This window comes from Acinonyx jubatus, chromosome A2 (assembly GCF_027475565.1).
Source record: "Acinonyx jubatus isolate Ajub_Pintada_27869175 chromosome A2, VMU_Ajub_asm_v1.0, whole genome shotgun sequence".
NCBI classification, from domain to species: Eukaryota; Metazoa; Chordata; class Mammalia; order Carnivora; family Felidae; genus Acinonyx; species Acinonyx jubatus.
Window position 1 is genome coordinate 101,963,480 of NC_069383.1, and position 17,048 is coordinate 101,980,527.

Genomic DNA, 17,048 nt, shown 5'->3' on the forward strand with positions numbered 1-17,048 from the left:
ATTAGGAGATGAACAGGTGGGCCAAAGGGCCAACTTGATCTGGGTCGTGTTTGTTATTGGTTTTTAAAACATATTTTGAGTGATGACTAAAGCCACAGGAAGGGATTTTAATGATTAAAAGAAAAACAAAACAAAACATGAGCTTGTTAACTGTCAAAAGTAAACTGTCTTACAGCTTTGGGTTTTCAGATGGTAAACTCAGTATCCCCCCCATCTCATACCGGAAGCTGTACATTAACAAGAAGGGCAGGAAACACATGAAGCCTTAATCATTTTGCAGGGTTAGGCTTTGTCTGTCATCCCACAGTAGACGACGGGGCCGCTCACCTGGGGTGGCAAAGACCACAGACGGACATCTGTGGCTGCAGGTCTCAGCATGGCCAGCAGAGGGCACTCCAAGACACATGGGGCACCGGAGGGAACCCTAGTGACCCTTTCTGGGAAGCCTAGAATAAGCGCGGGGTTGACATTGATTGGTAAGTGTCATCCACCACCCCCAGGAGAGAGTGTGCGTTTTCCCTCTGTAGATACATCAAAATCTTGTTTGATGTCTGGAAATGTTTCCTGAATTACATCTGTGTATATTTTTGTCCCGTCACTGCACAGGGCAGGTCTTTTTTCAAAGACAGCAATTATGTGTGTGTTGGGTCCCCTTGACCTGCATTCCAATACCTTTGATTTTTCTCAAACCCTCTTAACTCACTTCCCTTTGGCTTATCTACTGTGGCTCCAACATGTCGTCCGGGTCACGTAGGATGTTTCTGTGGGATCCCTTCTCTTGCTGCCTCCATGCAGACTCCACCGCCAGGAAGTCTGTGTATGGCCCTCCCACTTCTCCTTAACATTTGTTTATTTTGAGAGAGAGAAAGAGCATGAGCGGGGAGGGGGGGGCGGGGGGGGGGGGGAGGGGAGCACAGAGGGAGAGAGAGAATTCCAAGCAGGCTCCACGATGTCAGCGTGGGGAACCCCATACGGGGCTCGAACCCATGAACTGTGAGATCACGACCCAAGCCGAAATCAAGAGTTGGACGCTTAACCAGCCAAGTCACCCAGGCGCCTCACTCCTGCTTGTGTTTAGAGCCGTGTCCCTTGCCTTGAATATACTCCTTGAATGCGCGCATCTCTGCTTTGAGCTTCTGTGATCTGATTGCTTGATTTCTTTTTAAGTTTATATTATATGTGGTTGCAATTTCAATCTAGCCCATGGCAGTGTTTTTCCAGTGAGCGCTCTTTACTGTTTGATGTTTTTCCTGTCATTTTCTCCCTTTATCTTTGGGTCTCTTCACGGAGCATTGGTGCTGCTTCTCGGAGTGAGGTGAGTTCTTCTTGGACTCCCATTTATAGGAAGTTGGTGTGGGGAAGAAGACACGGGTTGTGTTTGAGACCAGAGGACAAAAACGAATACGTAGTAAGTGTGTGAATTCCACGACCATGACAACAAGCCGCTGAAGTTGATCATCCAGCTAACTCTTCTCTCTGCCTCTGGGCCTGCACGCCTTCCAGAGAAATCTCCTAAAATGATACATTAATTTGCAGAAGAATTTTTTTTTCCCTTGGTTGGTCTACAGCAAATTACCACAATGTCATTTTGGAGAATTAGGGAATTTGGTTATTTGAAATAAGAATGACAAATCCTCTTAGAGAAGAAAAGCTCTATGGTAACTGTATACTCAGACACACACACATACACACACACACACACACACACACACACACACACACACACACCCCATTGTCTATGGGAGCTGTGTCACACAGTGCTCAAGGAGGCACAGAGTCCAGGGGCACCTGGGTAGCTCAGTCCGTTAAGCGTTCGACTTCCACTCAGGTCGTGATCTCGCGGTTCATGGGTTCGAGCCCCACGTCAGGCTCTGTGCTGACAGCTTGGAGCCTGGAGCCTGCTTCAGATTCTGTGTCTCCCTCTCTCCCCGCCCCTCCCCTGTTCACACTCTGTCTGTCTCTCTCCTTCAAAAATAAATAAACATTTAAAAAAAATTTTTTTTTAATGGAGGCCCAGAGTCCAGCTGGGAGATGCGTGGGTGAAGGATGAACATGGGGGTGACCACAGGTAGAGAGCGTGGTGTTTTCTAGTGTGTGCAGTCCAATATGCTACCACTAAGTACGCACACCTATTTAAATTTTAATTCTAATTCATAAAAATAAAATGAAAAGTTCTGTTCCAGGTGGCCCTGGCCACATATTAAGCGCTCAACAGCCACAAGTGGCTAGGGGCCGCCATGATGATCCATGCGGACACAGAACGTCACCATCATTGCAGAAAGTTCTGGCGGGCAGCGCTGGTCTGGATGACTGATAGCAAACACTTAGGTTACACAAGTGGCCGTGGATAACGAGACCAAGGAGGGTCTGCTTTCGAGTCAGTCTCTTGTGTCTGGTTGATGCTCTGAATCGGCAAAACTCAGCCTCAGACCCAAGGCTAAGGGCACCCCCGCCGAAGTCACACCTGTGCCTCAACCCCCGCGGAAGACACACGAGCTTCCCTTGTGCTACACCAGGATGACGCTGTCCACGGCCTTCATTCGGCTCTGGCCCACCTTGCTTTCCAGTTATAACTCAGAGTAATTTCACGTCACACATGTGTATTGTGTATAGAACTTAGCGGTGTCTGCTTGGCCCGTCCTCCATCGCACACCCCCGGAGGTAAAAGACTTCCCAATCTGGGAAGATGGGTACCAGAGGGTACCCAGACCATCTGGTACCACTCTGGAGTGAGCCAGCACTGGGAGAGTTTCATTTGCTATGGCCTAGGTTACTCTATCAGTGACTATCCCCCCAGACTGAGTGTAATTTTAGTGCCTAAATATAAAGTGTGTGTTTGAACACAAGGGCCCTTGGTGCAAGCAGAAACCACACTGCTACTCATCTGAAGAGGTGGTGACCTCTGTCCCCGTAGGAGTCAAGAACAGGACGTGTAGGGCTTCTTGAGAGATGGTTTCACATGAGCAATCATGTTGCAAACAGGGATCATTCTTGATGGCTTTACAGAATTCAGAACGAGTCCCTCCCTGGACAAAACCAGTCCCTGTTTGTGAGCGAAGGCAGGCCGTCCTGAAGGGAGCACCGTGGGGTTTCTCCCAGCCCACCAGTTCCAAAAGTAGGCCATTCTTGGCACATTTTTACATTAGAGGGAGGGGGCTTGCCTTGTTTTTTATTTTGTGCAAAGCAAGTAAAGTGGTATTGGTATTTTGTTACTGCACTCTTTCACAGTTTTATACAAAATATGACTGCACCGTATTTCTGAGCTGGCTGAGGCTTTTCCCTGGGGTGACTTTGAACCTAGGTGATCCACGTTAGTGCTGTTTAAGTCTCAGTCCTGCTAGAAGCTTAGACTCCATGAGGGGTGCCTGGGTGGCTCAGTTGGTTAAGCGTCTGACTCTTGACTTTGGCTCAGGTCACGATCTCACAGTTTTGTGGGTTCGAGCCCCGCATCAGGCTCTGCGCTGACGACACGGAGCCCGCTTGGGAATCTCTCTCCCCTGCTCTCTCTGCTCCTCCCCTGCTGGCTCGCTCTCTCTCTCTCTCTCTCTCAAAAACTTAAAAAAAAAAATATTAGACGCCACAAACTACGCCAAACTTACCGTCTGACCCTTCTCTCCCAAATGGGTACCTTCAGGCATGGGTACAGGGGCATTCCTGGTCTCCCTCCTGGGGGTTCGGGTTTAGTGGGTTCCGTGAATGTGCCTGGTACCAGGCACCACGTGACCGGGAACAGCTCCCACTGGGAAGGGGGATTCTGGAGGCTTTCAAGAGAACAGGCTTGTGCCCTCTGCTATGCTGTAGCAGCAGACCTTGGGTAATCATTTAACACACCTGTAAAAGGAGGCTTAGGGCTGGAACAAGCACAAGGCAGGGGACTCTCGCGTTGTCCCCGCTGAGAGCCTCTGTCATCCGTCCCCTCTGGAAGACGGGCCACCTACACAGACTCTGTCCACCTCCCAGGGGAGGCTCAGACAGGAGCGTGCCACCGTCACACATTAGCGCGCCTGTCGTCCGTTTGCAAGCGGAAGAGGGGATCACATAGTCTGCTCAGCCGTCGGAGCCGCTGAAGAGCGCTGGGGCCGCGGGGCCCCACGCTGGCGTGCCAGGCGCCCCTCCCAGGCCACGGCCTTGTCACTCACCAGCTGGAAATAATACGGAAATGGAAGCAAGAGGGGCCCCCTGGGGGGCTCAGTCAGTGAAGCGTCTGCCTTCGGCTCAGGTCATGATCTCACGGTTCGTGGGTTCGAGCCCCGCGTCGGGCTCTGTGCTGACGGCTCGGAGCCTGGAGCCCGCTTCGGATTCCGTGTCTCCCTCTCTCTCTGATCTTCCCTGCTTGCTCTGTCTCTCTCTCAAAAATAAACATTAGAAAAAGATTTTTTAATGGAAGCGAGAAATTCATGGAAGGAAAACCACAAATAGCTAAGGAACGTGTGAATATCATTTTTTTTAATTCAATAAAAAATAAAAATAGGAATAGCAGGTTGCTGGTCAGGGTTGCCTTCTCTAACTCTCTGTGCTCATTGTATCCCCCTCAATTTCGGATTTTCCAAGTCTTGACCTCTTTTATTCCTCTGGAAAGAGACTATCCGCAGTGGCTTTTGAAGCTTTGACTACGAGCTACGGTAAGAAATGCATTCATCGTGTGCCGGGGTGCGCCCACACACATACAGTTAAACCTTGGTTTGCAAGCATAATTCATTCCGGAAACACGCTTGTCATCCAAATCACTTGTAAATCAGAGCGAATTTCCAGAAGCAGTGGCTCAGTTGTGATCATGTGGCGTTCGGTGTCACATGCGACCCGTGTTGCAAGACATCGCTCGTTTATCAAGTTAAAATGTTTACTCCTCTTGCAGAACCCTCGCAGAACAAGTTCGTCGCAGTCCGAGGTTTTACGGTAATTGAAACAGAAGTTTTGGAAAATAGTGTTTCCCTTCTCCGGTGCAACACCTCTTTTCTGATTGGATTCTACTTCATCTTTTAAAATGCTGGCGATGACACCTTCAAGAGTGATTTTGGGATCCAACAGTGATTTGAAAACCTGAGCTGGAGAAAAGCACAGAGTTGAAGGATTTACACCACCCATGTCCAACCCCTACTTTGAAGTTACAGCAAATCAAGACTATTATTGGGGAAAGAACAGAGATATCGATGGAACACAACAGAGCACCCAGAAGTAGACCCCCCCCATCAATATCATCAACTGATCTTGGGGCACCTGGGGGTGCTCAGTGGGTTGAGCGTCCAACTATGGCTCAGGTCATGATCTCGCGGTTCGTGGGTTCGAGCCCTGTGTCGGGCTCTGTGCTGACAGCTCAGAGCCTGGAGCCTGCTTCAGATTCTGTGTTTCTCTCTCTCTGCACCTCCTCTGCTCACACTCTCTCTCTCTCTCTCTCTCTCAAAAATAAATAAAAATTTAAAAATTAAAAAAAAATATATATATATAATCAACTGATCTTTGACAAAGGAACAAAAGCAACACAGTGGAGAAAGATGGTCCCTTCAACTGTTCTTGATGGAACAAGCAGACGTCCATGTGCAAAACAGCAAATCTAGACCCAGTCCCCACACCCTTCCCAAGCACTAACTCACGGGGACCACAGACCTGAATATAAAATGCAAAACTATAAAACCCCTGAAAGGTAGCATAGGAGAAAATCCAGATGAATATAGAATTTGGTAATGACTTCCTAGCCATGGCAGCAAAGGTGAGATCTGTGAAGGTAAGAATCGACAAGCTAGACTTCAATGACATTTAAAACACTTTTGGAGCGCCTGGGTGGCTCAGCTGGTTGAGAGTCCGACTCCTGATTTTGGCTCAGGTCATGATCTCAGGGTTGTGAGATCAAGCCCTGCGTTGGGCTCCACACAGTGTGGAGCCTGCTTGGGATTCTCTCTCCCTCTGCCCCTGCATCTCTCTCTCTCTCTCTCTCTCTCTCGAAATATAAATAAAAAACCCTCTGCTCTGCAAAAAAGACACAAAACTGATCTTCTCACCAGCTCCTAAGCTAAGTGGCTTTTCCAGGAAAACTCAACATTGGTTCTGACATTGTAACTCTTCCTATCAGAGGGTCACCTGGGACCCAGACAACCATAACCCTAGCTCGAAAGGCCAAACATTGGCGATGTGAAACTGCATCACCCAAGGAGATCATCCACTGGGGAGACTGGCATGGGTCTGCTGCCCTATCTCATCAGGAGATGGCAGTGGCCAACTGCTCTCTACATGTAGCTCGGCCACTTCTGGGCTTAGAATTCGATGGTCATCCCTCAAACCACTCATGCTAGAGGGGCAGGAAGCTGTGCGTCGCAGAGATGTCACAGAGCTGCCCAAGTGGACGTGCGTGCCCGGTTCCGTCTGGAAGCAGCAGCTGAAAGCTTGTGGGCATCGTGGCAGCCTTGGACAAGTGTGCCTGAACTCAACTGAGTAGTACAAGGTCCTTGCTGGGATAGAATCAGCCCGCGATCCTGGTGGGATGATCTCTGGAGCCAGTACCCCCGCCATATGCAGCTCTTGACAACGATGGTGACTCATGAGCCACTGGACCAGGCCCTCCAGCTGCAGGGTCAGGGCACCCGTTCCCCGCCCCACCCCCCGTAGGTGGGTCCTCTGCCAACACACATTCTGACTGGTTACTTTGTGCTCCCTTGCCAGGCAAGCTTTCCTTTGACAGACACCTTTCTTCGGATGCGTGTTTTCTTTTACCAAGCCAGGCGTCTTGTTAAAGGTGCTTCTCCATGTCAATGCACACCTGTGCGCTCACGTCAAGGACACTGTCGCTCTGTAGCGAACATCACAGTGGACACGCGACTTGCCACTCACTGGGAGAGGGCTGCCTCGCCTGGACGGGCTCTTGAGCTCCAAGCTGCGGCGTGAAGTTGAAAACGCGTTCTCTTGAAACGCGTGAGTTCGGGTGGCAGAATGACAACTACCTGAGATTTACATCCTCCTGTGAACACACCTCCCAAGCAGACACATAAATAAATACAAGACTTCGTGGACGGACGATGCCAGATGCCGTCCACGACTCAGTACCTCTGAGCACACAGCTGCCGACGCCCGTGACTCTGCCATGGGCTGTCCCCAGTCACCAGCGCTGGCTCTGCAGATGTGAGGGGTGTTCAGGGGGAACGAACCCCCCCCCCCCCACCAGGGGAATGTCCCGTACCGGCTTCTGGAGTCCCAAAGGCACATTTCAGCTCGAGCTGTGCACCCTGGTGACCGGTGTGAAAACGGGCCCTGTACTGACCTCCTGTGCCCCTCCCGGGGTTCTGTACGGTCACCCACAAAATAAACCTCTGGTGCTGGAGGGACTCCAGACTCACATGAGACAGGATCGAAGTTAGTCTGGACAGGAAGACTTCCATTCCCGGGGGCCAGTTCTCCACAACATTAGGTGTTAGTATTCTTCCAACCCGCATCTCACCGTGATGTTTCTTAGTGTAAGTTTTTAAAATTTATTTTGAGAGAGATAGAGAGCAGGCAGGAGAGGGGGAGAGAGAGAGAGAGGGAGACGGAGAGAAAGATAATCCCAAGTAGTCTTTGCTCTGTCAGCACAAAGCCTGCTGTGGAACCCACGATTCGTGAGATCGTGACCGGAGCCGAAATAAGGAGTCAGACACTTAACCAACTGAGCCACCCAGGCGCCCCTCACCACGATTTTTTTAGTGTACCAACAAATGATTTGAGAGTTCCTCTCCAAAGAGAAATATGTGAAAGCACGGAATTTTTTTTTTTTTTTTTTTTAGGGAAAACTGATAAGGGAACTCTTGTCCTTCGAATTATCCCAATTCTTTATTAAGCAAGAACGTTTACATAGTGAGGCACCACCATGTAAATGAATGGACGATTCAGAACAACAACAAGCTCAAGAGACCGCAAGATGAGAGGAGATGATGATTTCAAAAATAATGTCGGGAGAACTGGTTTCACGTGGTTATGGTATCCTGTCAAGTGGCGGAAAGCAGGTTGCAAAAAGCATACGCGGTTCTGCCGCCCTCTGGTTAACACATTTGCAGACACCGAAAACTCGAAGGCTAATGTCGACTCCCCATGTTGACATCAGCGCTCTGTCTGCAGTAGGATTATGGACGAAAGTGTTCATTTTTGCTCTCGTTTCCTCGAGGGACGTACGCCAGTTTGGGGAGCATTGTCAGATGACTTCTGTATGAAGAACTGACGTGCCCTGTGTACGGAGATCAGTAGAATGTCCTTAGGATGTAGAAGGTTCTGCCACCTGGCTAAGACACACATCGGAAGAGAGATATTGATCAAGGGAAGGGACGGTGTCCCATGAAAGAAAATCATATGCAGAACGATTTCCTTAAGCCGAAGGAGCCTTGAGACCGAGGGAAAAGGCCATCCGGTCCAGTATGACCAGACATGGTCTAAGAGGGAGGCTTACAGACCAAAGTGTGTCCTGGGTGGGTGCAAGATGAGTAGATCTCTGCAGCCCACCTCCCACAAGACCAGCTTCTGTAGCCCTAGAGGCGGTGGGGGTGGTGGTGCTGGGGGACCCCCCGGAGGAGGTGTTGGAGAATAGGGGTGAGTCATAGCCATGTATCCAGAACAGATCACAGACGTTCTGTCCCCAGGGGCTACCAAGTGAAATTGCTTGTGTGGTTAAACAAAAATCAAGAATGGGGTGGGGACTGTGCCCAAGGAGTCTTCAGGTCACAGAGTGATCATCATGGCAGATTTGTCCAAGATGATAGCTGGCCGGTTGGTCAGGTCGGCCAGCAGGAAGGCACAAAATAAACCCCAGGGTCGTGTGTTGGCAGGTAGGCACCGGTGGGGAAGGAGGTGCCCTGAGGTCATCTGACCAAAATTCTGGGCTGATCCCTGCTCAACAAGAATTTTTCACCTGTCACCTAAATCCCTTGTACGTTTGTCTCCTGGCAGAGAAGCTTGCTGAAAGTGACATTGCCACATCTCTGTCTTCCTGTAACTTGGGAACTTGTGCACCCTTCTCCCTCACGTGTGTGCGTGTGCGTGTGCGTGTGCGTGTGCGTGCGCTCTCTCTTTGGGTGCTTTTATCCAGTCTTGTTGCTTCAAGTACCGTTTAAACCACTCTGTCCACTCGTAACTACATGTCCTGTCTGGACTGCTTCTGTGACATCAGACCCCTACCTGGAAAAGTTCCCTGGACATCTCCACCGAATGCTCTGTGTCTGTGTGTGAGTGTGTGTGTGTGTGTGTGTGTGTGGTGTCTAGAATTTAATTCCCAAGCCAAACTCTGTCTCTGGCCGGCTAAGCTGGCCCCCCACTGGGCACTTTTCCCCAGTCCACGAGAATCACCGTCCACTCAGTGGCCTCAGGTCCGTGAACTCATCCTGATTCCTGACGTGTCCTCTTCCCAGCAGCCTCCTGACACCCACGCGTGCATGTGCACATGCGCACACACACATGTAGATGCACGTGAACACGCACGCACACACATGCACAAGTGCACACGGACACATGCACACGCAAACGTGGACATGTCCACGCGCACATGGACGAACATGCATGCACGCATGCACACATACACTTGCACAAGTACACATGCACAAGCATGCGCATGCACAAGCACACATGAACACACACGCACAAGAACACACTTGCACAAGCACACACGCACATGCGTGCACACACGCAACTCCCTTCCCTCCCCCGGCCCACCCCAACTCCCACCGTGTTCCTTGGGTTTCTGCTCCTTCCTGCAAATCAGGAGCGTAGAGACAGGTTTCACTCTCGTCCCACTGGTCCATTTTGCACACGAGGGCCAGAGTGATCTTAACTCAGATGTACATAAGCTAAGGTCAGACTTTCCAGAAACGCTTCAGTGCCTTCCGTCGCAGTTGGAGGAAGTACAAATTATGAACCGTGGCTCAAAAGACCCCCTGCTTTGTGTGGTCCTTGCGGGGGGCGGGGGGAGGGACTTCTTTCAGGGCTCGAGATACTCTTTCTAGCCTCAGCACCTTCACAGATGCTGTTCCCCAGAGGGAGCCCTTCCCTCACTCTTCCCCTACAAGGACAGTTACTTCTACGGTGTCGGCTGACGTCAGGCTGCATGTGAAGCAGTGGGCGTCCCTGTAGGACCCACGTGGCCCCTCCCTCTCCTTCCTTTCCTCCAGTGGCTCTTGTACCAGTTTGGAATCTTCTCAGTGTCACTCTGCTGTGCCTTCTCAGGCCCCATACTGATCACGAACAGAACGATGAGTCCCCGCCCCCTCCCCCCCCACCCCGGGCTGACCCTGCCGCCAGGGACGGGACACGGAGACCTCTTCCCTTCTCCAGCCTGTGATAAGCGCTCGGGCCACAACAGTCCTGTCCTCCCTGTGTGTGCCCAGTCCTCTGACGAATGGCCCGAAACGCGGCCTCACACCCCCTCGGCCCTTTGTACCCGCCGGAGCCCCGAGCCCAGAGCACCTGTGGGGTGGCCACCAAGGTCAGCCCCCATGCTCCTTGCGGACCTTCTCTGCATGTTCTCCGTGCCTCCTCTCAGCCCTGCTCTCTGTCCCAAGAAAATCCTCTCGCCTGGGGTTTTTCTGCACGTCTGCCACAATCTCGGCCGTGGCATTATTCTCCTCTGCATCGTCACCATCGTTTCAGCGGTTGGGGAAGGAAGAGCTAGGGCGTGCAGGCTCCGTGTGGGGGCATCCGAGAAGGCTTCCTGTGCTGCAAGGCTGGACCTTACGGGACGACCTGATGAGGCGAAACCTTGAAACCGGGGCTGTTGGGGATAATGGAGGGATCTGGCGACTGGGCTAAGTCGGTGGTGAGAGGGATCCAAGCTGTTCAGGGCTGTAGGGGAAGGGAGCCCTCCCTGGAGGTTTCTCAAGACTTCTGTGACCTTTATCACCAGCAGGAATTAATGTTTAACCAGCACAGCAGGCTGAACAAGCAAGGACAGGGAACCATGTGGATTTCAAGCTACACGGAATGATCTGTCCCAGAGCCAGCAGGTCTCATGAAGAATAAGCCCAGAAGGAAGTAGGATTCTCAGCAAGTAAGTCCCTGGCTTCATACTTCACTGGATTATTATTGTTGGAAACGGCAACATCTGTACCTCGACTCTTGGTCCCCAGGTGCTGACCGCTTGCTCGAGGTTAACTCCCCTGAGGACTGGAAGTCACTGTTGGTCCAATGCTTTTAGGCTGGCGTCTCACGGGGCTGTCGGTGACACGGGGGCTGACAGGAGGTGCTCACGCGTGCACGGTCACTTGTGTGGCTCCTGTGTGACGAGGGAGGTGCCGGGGATGATTTCCTGCCTGTCACTCGGGAGCCAAATCAGGACAGATGTGGGCAACGTCCTGTCCTTACCCCCTGCTTCCCATGTGCTTTGGGGCCCCTTGTTCCCCTGAGCCTCTGTTGAGCCTCTGTTTCTTTGTCTCTACAATGGGGATTTTAATAGTACCTACCTTGTTAGGCAACTGGGATGATTAAATCCCATAATGCACTGGGTGTTGTATGGAAACCAATTTGACATTAAATTATATTTAAAATTTTTTAAAATAAATCCTATAGGGGCGCCTGGGTGGCTCAGTCGGTCGAGCGTCCAGTTCTTGATTTCTGCTCCGGTCATGATCTCACGGCCATGGGATCGAGCCCTGAGTCCAGTTATGATTACAGAGTCTGGTTGGGATTGTCTCTCTCCTTGCCCCTTCCCCCGCTTACACGAGCCCTCTCTCTCTCTCTCTCTCTCTCTCTCTCTCTCAAAAATAAATAAAAATACACACTAAAAAATCATTATAAGAAGACACCATCCTTGAGAAGATTGCTCTTCTCCATCGGGCCTGAGTTAATGCTTCTGAGAGTTTAGCATGTGCTGTGGTTAACCTTCGTCTTTAATCGTATCCTCGTTCGACACGTGCGAAACCATGTCGGGAGAGGTGAGGACGGTCAGGCAGGACCTCCTAGCCTGTGAGCATGAAATCAGCACTTAGATGTTGTTATGGCACAGCCCGGCACCTGACCCCCCGCCATTCTGGGAAAACGCTGAATTTTCAAAGCACTTACCATGTCCCAGGCACTAGAGTAGTCACACGAGCCCTTGGAGAGCAGGGAGGGGGGTCTGGAGGGACAGGACCGGAGATTCGGGACCGTTGGCAGGAGGGGGATGGGAAGGGTGGAGATGGGGAGTGTCAAGGCACAGCTGGAACGTGGCAAGTGCAGGACTGGGCACAGGGCGGAAGGCTCTGGGCTTCCAAGGTGGTGTGAGGGCACAGGAGGCATTGTCTAGACAGGTCTCCCCATGCACGACCTTGGGAGACCCGGTGCTCCCACTCCTGAGTGTCTCTTAGCAGAGCAGGCTGAACCCGGGCTGGCACTCTGCCCTGTTCTCGGCCAGCCTAGCGATCCAGTGTGTTGGGCCCAGGAGGTGAGAGCTGGTGCTCTTGTTGCTGGGGGAAGTCCTTCCAGGGGTCAACCTTGTAGTTGCTCTTAGGGCTCATGTGCGCGGACATCTGGGACAGGGGGGCACCCTAGAACTTTCACTCTGGCTGTCCTCACCGACTGGATTTTGAAACAAGGAACATGTTGGGGCTCCTCAAGATGTAAATCATAACTTCCAGGCTTCTAAAAGTCACTAAATGGCGTGTGAAGAGACATCGCCATCTGCACGGGATGCCATCCCCGAGTTTTGCTGCACCCCGGCCTCTGGTGGCAGGGGGCGGGCTCGAAAACACCGACGGTAGGCGAGACTGACAAAGAACGACGGTGTGTCCACGCTGAACCAGGTCATCAACAAGTGATCTATTTATGTAGTTTGCTACTGTATAAACCTGATGGAAGAACGCAAGTATACCTGAAGTACAATAAGCAAATCTTGGCACAAGTGTAAGGACGGATCAACAAATTCACCATCATGATGGAAAGTTCTAACACACCATTAGTAATGATAGTAAACTGAAAGGCTCATCAAGGCAACAAAAATATTAGTAGAGATGTGGAAAATCTCAACAAGTAACCATCTTGGTTTATTGGGCCTAACTAGAGCCCCGCGCCGGATAGTTAGAAAATGCTTTCTTCGGGGCTCCTGGGTGGTGCAGGCGGTTAAGCGTCCGACTTCAGCCAGGTCACGATCTCGCGGTCCGTGAGTTCGAGCCCCGCGTCGGGCTCTGGGCTGATGGCTCAGAGCCTGGAGCCTGTTTCCGATTCTGTGTCTCCCTCTCTCTCTGCCCCTCCCCCGTTCATGCTCTGTCTCTCTCTGTCCCAAAAATAAAAACGTTGAAAAGAAGAAAAAAGAAAAAAAAAAAAAGAAAATGCTTTCTTCTCAAGTGCGCCTGAAACGTTACAAAAATTGAGGATGTATCAGCAGCAGACTTAAGTCTGAACACCTGTCACAGAATCGCTATCAAACCAGCGTGTCCTCTCCCCAGTTCAGTTCTATTCCGTTCAATTCCATTCCATTCAAGTCAATTCAAGTCAATTCAGTTCAGTTCAATTCAATGCAATTCAATTTATATTAAAAAAAAAAAAAGTAAAAATTGCTATACATGTCTGGAGTTCTTTTAAGTTTATTTATTTATTTTGAGAGAGAGAGAGCGCTGACACATGAGCAGGCTACAGGAAGAGAGAGAGGGAGAGAGAGAGAGAGACAGAGAAAGGGAGCAGGGGAGGGGCAGAGAGAGAAGGAGAGAGAGAATCCCAAGCAGGCTCTGAGCTGTCAGTGCCGAGTCCGACGAGGAAAGGGATCCCACAAACCCTGTAATCGTGGCCTGAGCTGAAACCAAGAGTAGGACACCTAACCAACTAAGCCAGCCCGGTGCCCCGAAAGCATCTAGTTTTAAATGCTGATATTGGATGTTGAAAAAGGACAGAAATCGAGCCAATCACTCAGCTAAAGGTGGTAGAAACATCACAACAGAATGAAGATAAGTTGAACGCAGGCAATAATTCAGCTTAAGAGGAAAAATCAACGAAAAAGAAAATAAAGGTAGATTAGGACAGACCAACAAAGCCGCAAGTTTTTTTTAAGACTAATAAACTAAAAGCAGCTCTGCCAACCTTAACCAATGAAGAAAAGGGAGGGAAATAAATAAATAAATAAATAAATAAATAAATAAATAAATAAATAAATAAAATTTTAAGGAAAGAGGACATCATTGTAGATTCAACCAAGCAAAATGGTAACATGTGTATTATTAAAACAGACAAACCCTTGTCCTGAAATTTAAAAATTTGCTGACATAGCACGAAGGGGAAATAGAAATCTTACTGAATGGTCCCAAATGATAAATAAATTGATTTGTTAAAAATATTTCCTCAAACATAGGAGGAGGGGCAAATAATTTTTACATGTGACTTGTCACACTGTAAGTGATTGGATAATGCCGAATTTCAGAACTATACAAACTGCTTCAGAGAATTTAAAAAAAGAAGGGATTATCCCCAATCTGTGCGACCACAGAATCTGACCCTAAAACCAGAGAAAATCCACGTTAGCAGGAAAAATTACAGTGTTATTCGTGAGAAAGAAGTACAAATTCATGCAGTTAACTCGCCATAGTTTTATCCCAAGAATAAATGGATGTTTGAAAATTAGAAACCTTGTTAATGACATTTATCATAGTAACAATTTAGAGGAGGAAAACCACGTGAGTTTCTCTTTAGATGCAGAAACTATTTTGATACAATTGAACATCAATTTATTATAATAAAAGTAGGCATAGAAGAAACCTCCTAATAATGAATTTCCAATAAAACCCTGTCATTTAGGGAAATGTTAGAAGCATTCTTTTTAAAGCCAACAAGGTGAGGACATTCACCACAACTGCTTCTGTTCAACAGTGTCACAGAAGGACATCTAGGAAATAGGGCCAGGCACATATAGAACCTGAAATTTTAAGTTTTCCAGTAGTCACATTTAAAATTTTTTAAAAATCCAAAAAATAAAAATAAAAAAAAAATCTACATGCACTGCAGTAGAATGAAAGATTTTATGTAACACAACAAAGTGAAATGTAGTCCTACATTCAAATCGTGTAACAGGCAACATTTTTACACTGCTTCGGTTTTGAGATTTGAATGTAAATGATTACATAAAATTAAATGAAACATTCGTTTTCTCAGTGGCACTGGCTGTGTTTCAAGGGGCCCTTAGGCAGGTGCGGCTTGTGCCTATGACACTGGAGAGCACAGTCCTAGACAGTGTAATCAGGCAAGAAAAATAAATAAGAAAAAGGACTCGAAAGAACATTATCACAGTTCACAGGTGATATGGTCCTTTGCAATGAAATCCACCTCGAATTAACAGACAAATTATTACAACTTTTTTTTAATTTTTTTAACGTTTATTTATTTTTGAGACAGAGAGAGACAGAATATGAATGGGGGAGGGACAGAGAGAGAGGGAGACACAGAATGGGAAGCAGGCTCCAGGTTCTGAGCCATCAGCCCAGAGCCCGACGCGGGGCTCGAACTCACGGACCGCGAGATCGTGACCTGAGCTGAAGTCGGACGCTTAACCGACTGAGCCACCCAGGCGCCCCAAATTATTACAACTTTTAAGAGAATGTCGTTAGGTGGTCGGAAAAAGGATGAAACATACAAAATCAATTGCAACTCTATACTTTACCAATAAACAGTTACCTTCTTTTCTCACTAACAAGAAAGATCATCTTTCTACATATTTAGGAGACATTTCCTTTCCATTGCAGATATGTGCTTGTATTTCTATTGAGTTGTCTTTCTTTTATTGAAATGTCTTCTTAATTTTATGAAGCCTAACCCGTAATTAGCAATATGCATCTTAAATGCCTCCCTCCTCTTTCTAATTTATACAGTTTGCAGAATAGATATTCTCAACAGTAATGTAGTGACACTTGATGATCTTTTATGGTTAGCTGGCTAAGCGAATCATTTATGAAATCGTTCCCCTCCAAGGCCATAAATATATATTTCTGTTGTCCTAAAAATTTTGCCTTTCACAGTGAAGGCTTTAATCTATCAGAAACCTATTTTTTGTATATGGATTGAGGGGCAGGTTTAATTTCATTTTTTCCAAGTAGTTGACCAGTTGCCCGGCACTGTTTCATAACGTGTTCTCTCTCTATCAATCTATAATTCCATGTTTGTCAATTCTCCATATCTTTCCGGGATTTTTTTTCCAGGCTGTCTATTCTGTTTAATTGGTCAGGTGTCTACCTTTGCAATCAAAGCCATGACATTTTTCCAGCTTCCTCAGTCATAAGTGTAGAGCAAGGCTGTAATGTCCTTCTTTCTCGACAGTATGCTAGCTGTTCTTAGACCTTTGCTTTTGCATTTATATACCTTTTAAAATTTTCTGATGTTTATTTATTATTGAGAGAGAGAGAGAGAGAGAGAGAGACATAGAATCCAAAGCAGGCTCTAGGCTCCGAGCTGTCAGCACAGAGCCCGATGCGGGGCTCGAACCCACGAACTGCAAGACCATGACCTGAGCTGAAGTCAGACGCTTACCTGACTGAGCCACCCAGGCGCCCCTTGCATTTATATTTTGTCGTCAGATATCTGTGTTGGGATTTAGATTCTGATGGCATCGAATCTGCAAATCGGTTTGAGGAAAGTGGATGTTTCTATGCGTGAACAGACATCAGTTCCCATCTATTTAGATCTACTGTAATGGCTCCTGTCGATTTTTATAAGTTTCTTCATCCGGTTTTGCACGTCTTTTGTTAGGTTTTGTTAGATTTTCTCCTGTCTTCCGGTTCCTACTGTAAGTCCTGTCTCGCCACGATCACTGTGGATGGGCGAAGAAGCTGGCCGCCGATAATACCTCACAGGCGGTGGAGACAGGTGCAAGCCCAGTGTAGCCCGTTTTGTAGCAACGATGTTTTGAAGCCAGGGCCCTGCCTTAAACCTTCTGGCGACTGCTTTCTCTGCAAACGTTGGCTGGGTCCCCGGCTTCCAGCCTCCTGTCTGGGCTGTGCCCTCTTCTCGAGTTTGTAGCGCTGGTCACCATTGATTGACAACTGTGGATTACTCCCTCTGTCTATTCTTTCACGGTCTGCCTCCCAGCAAGTAGGTTTGCCGTGTCCAGCATGAGGGCATGCTGGCCCGCTGGCAAGGAAGATGCTTGCTGTGTG

The 17,048-nt window shown here is 48.7% G+C and overlaps 1 protein-coding gene and 1 long non-coding RNA gene across 3 annotated transcripts in view; one reads left to right on the top strand and one right to left on the bottom strand.

Moving 5' to 3' along the window:
- Positions 1–7,775: 7,775 nt before the first annotated feature.
- On the bottom strand, positions 7,776–12,122 carry LOC113595563 (uncharacterized). The gene is made up of 2 exons (XR_003416090.2): positions 10,385–12,122; positions 7,776–8,185 (listed from the first exon to the last, which is right to left on the bottom strand). It is a non-coding gene; the product is annotated as an uncharacterized LOC113595563 (long non-coding RNA).
- Positions 10,318–17,048, top strand: part of DDC (dopa decarboxylase) — an 82,935-nt gene continuing 76,204 nt past the window's right edge. The window contains exon 1 of one of the 2 annotated variants that reach the window (XM_027045982.2): positions 10,318–11,069. The gene's annotated coding sequence lies outside the window, so the exon portion shown is untranslated. The remainder of the gene's footprint in view (positions 11,070–17,048) is intronic. The other variant, XM_027045981.2, reaches the window with a different exon arrangement.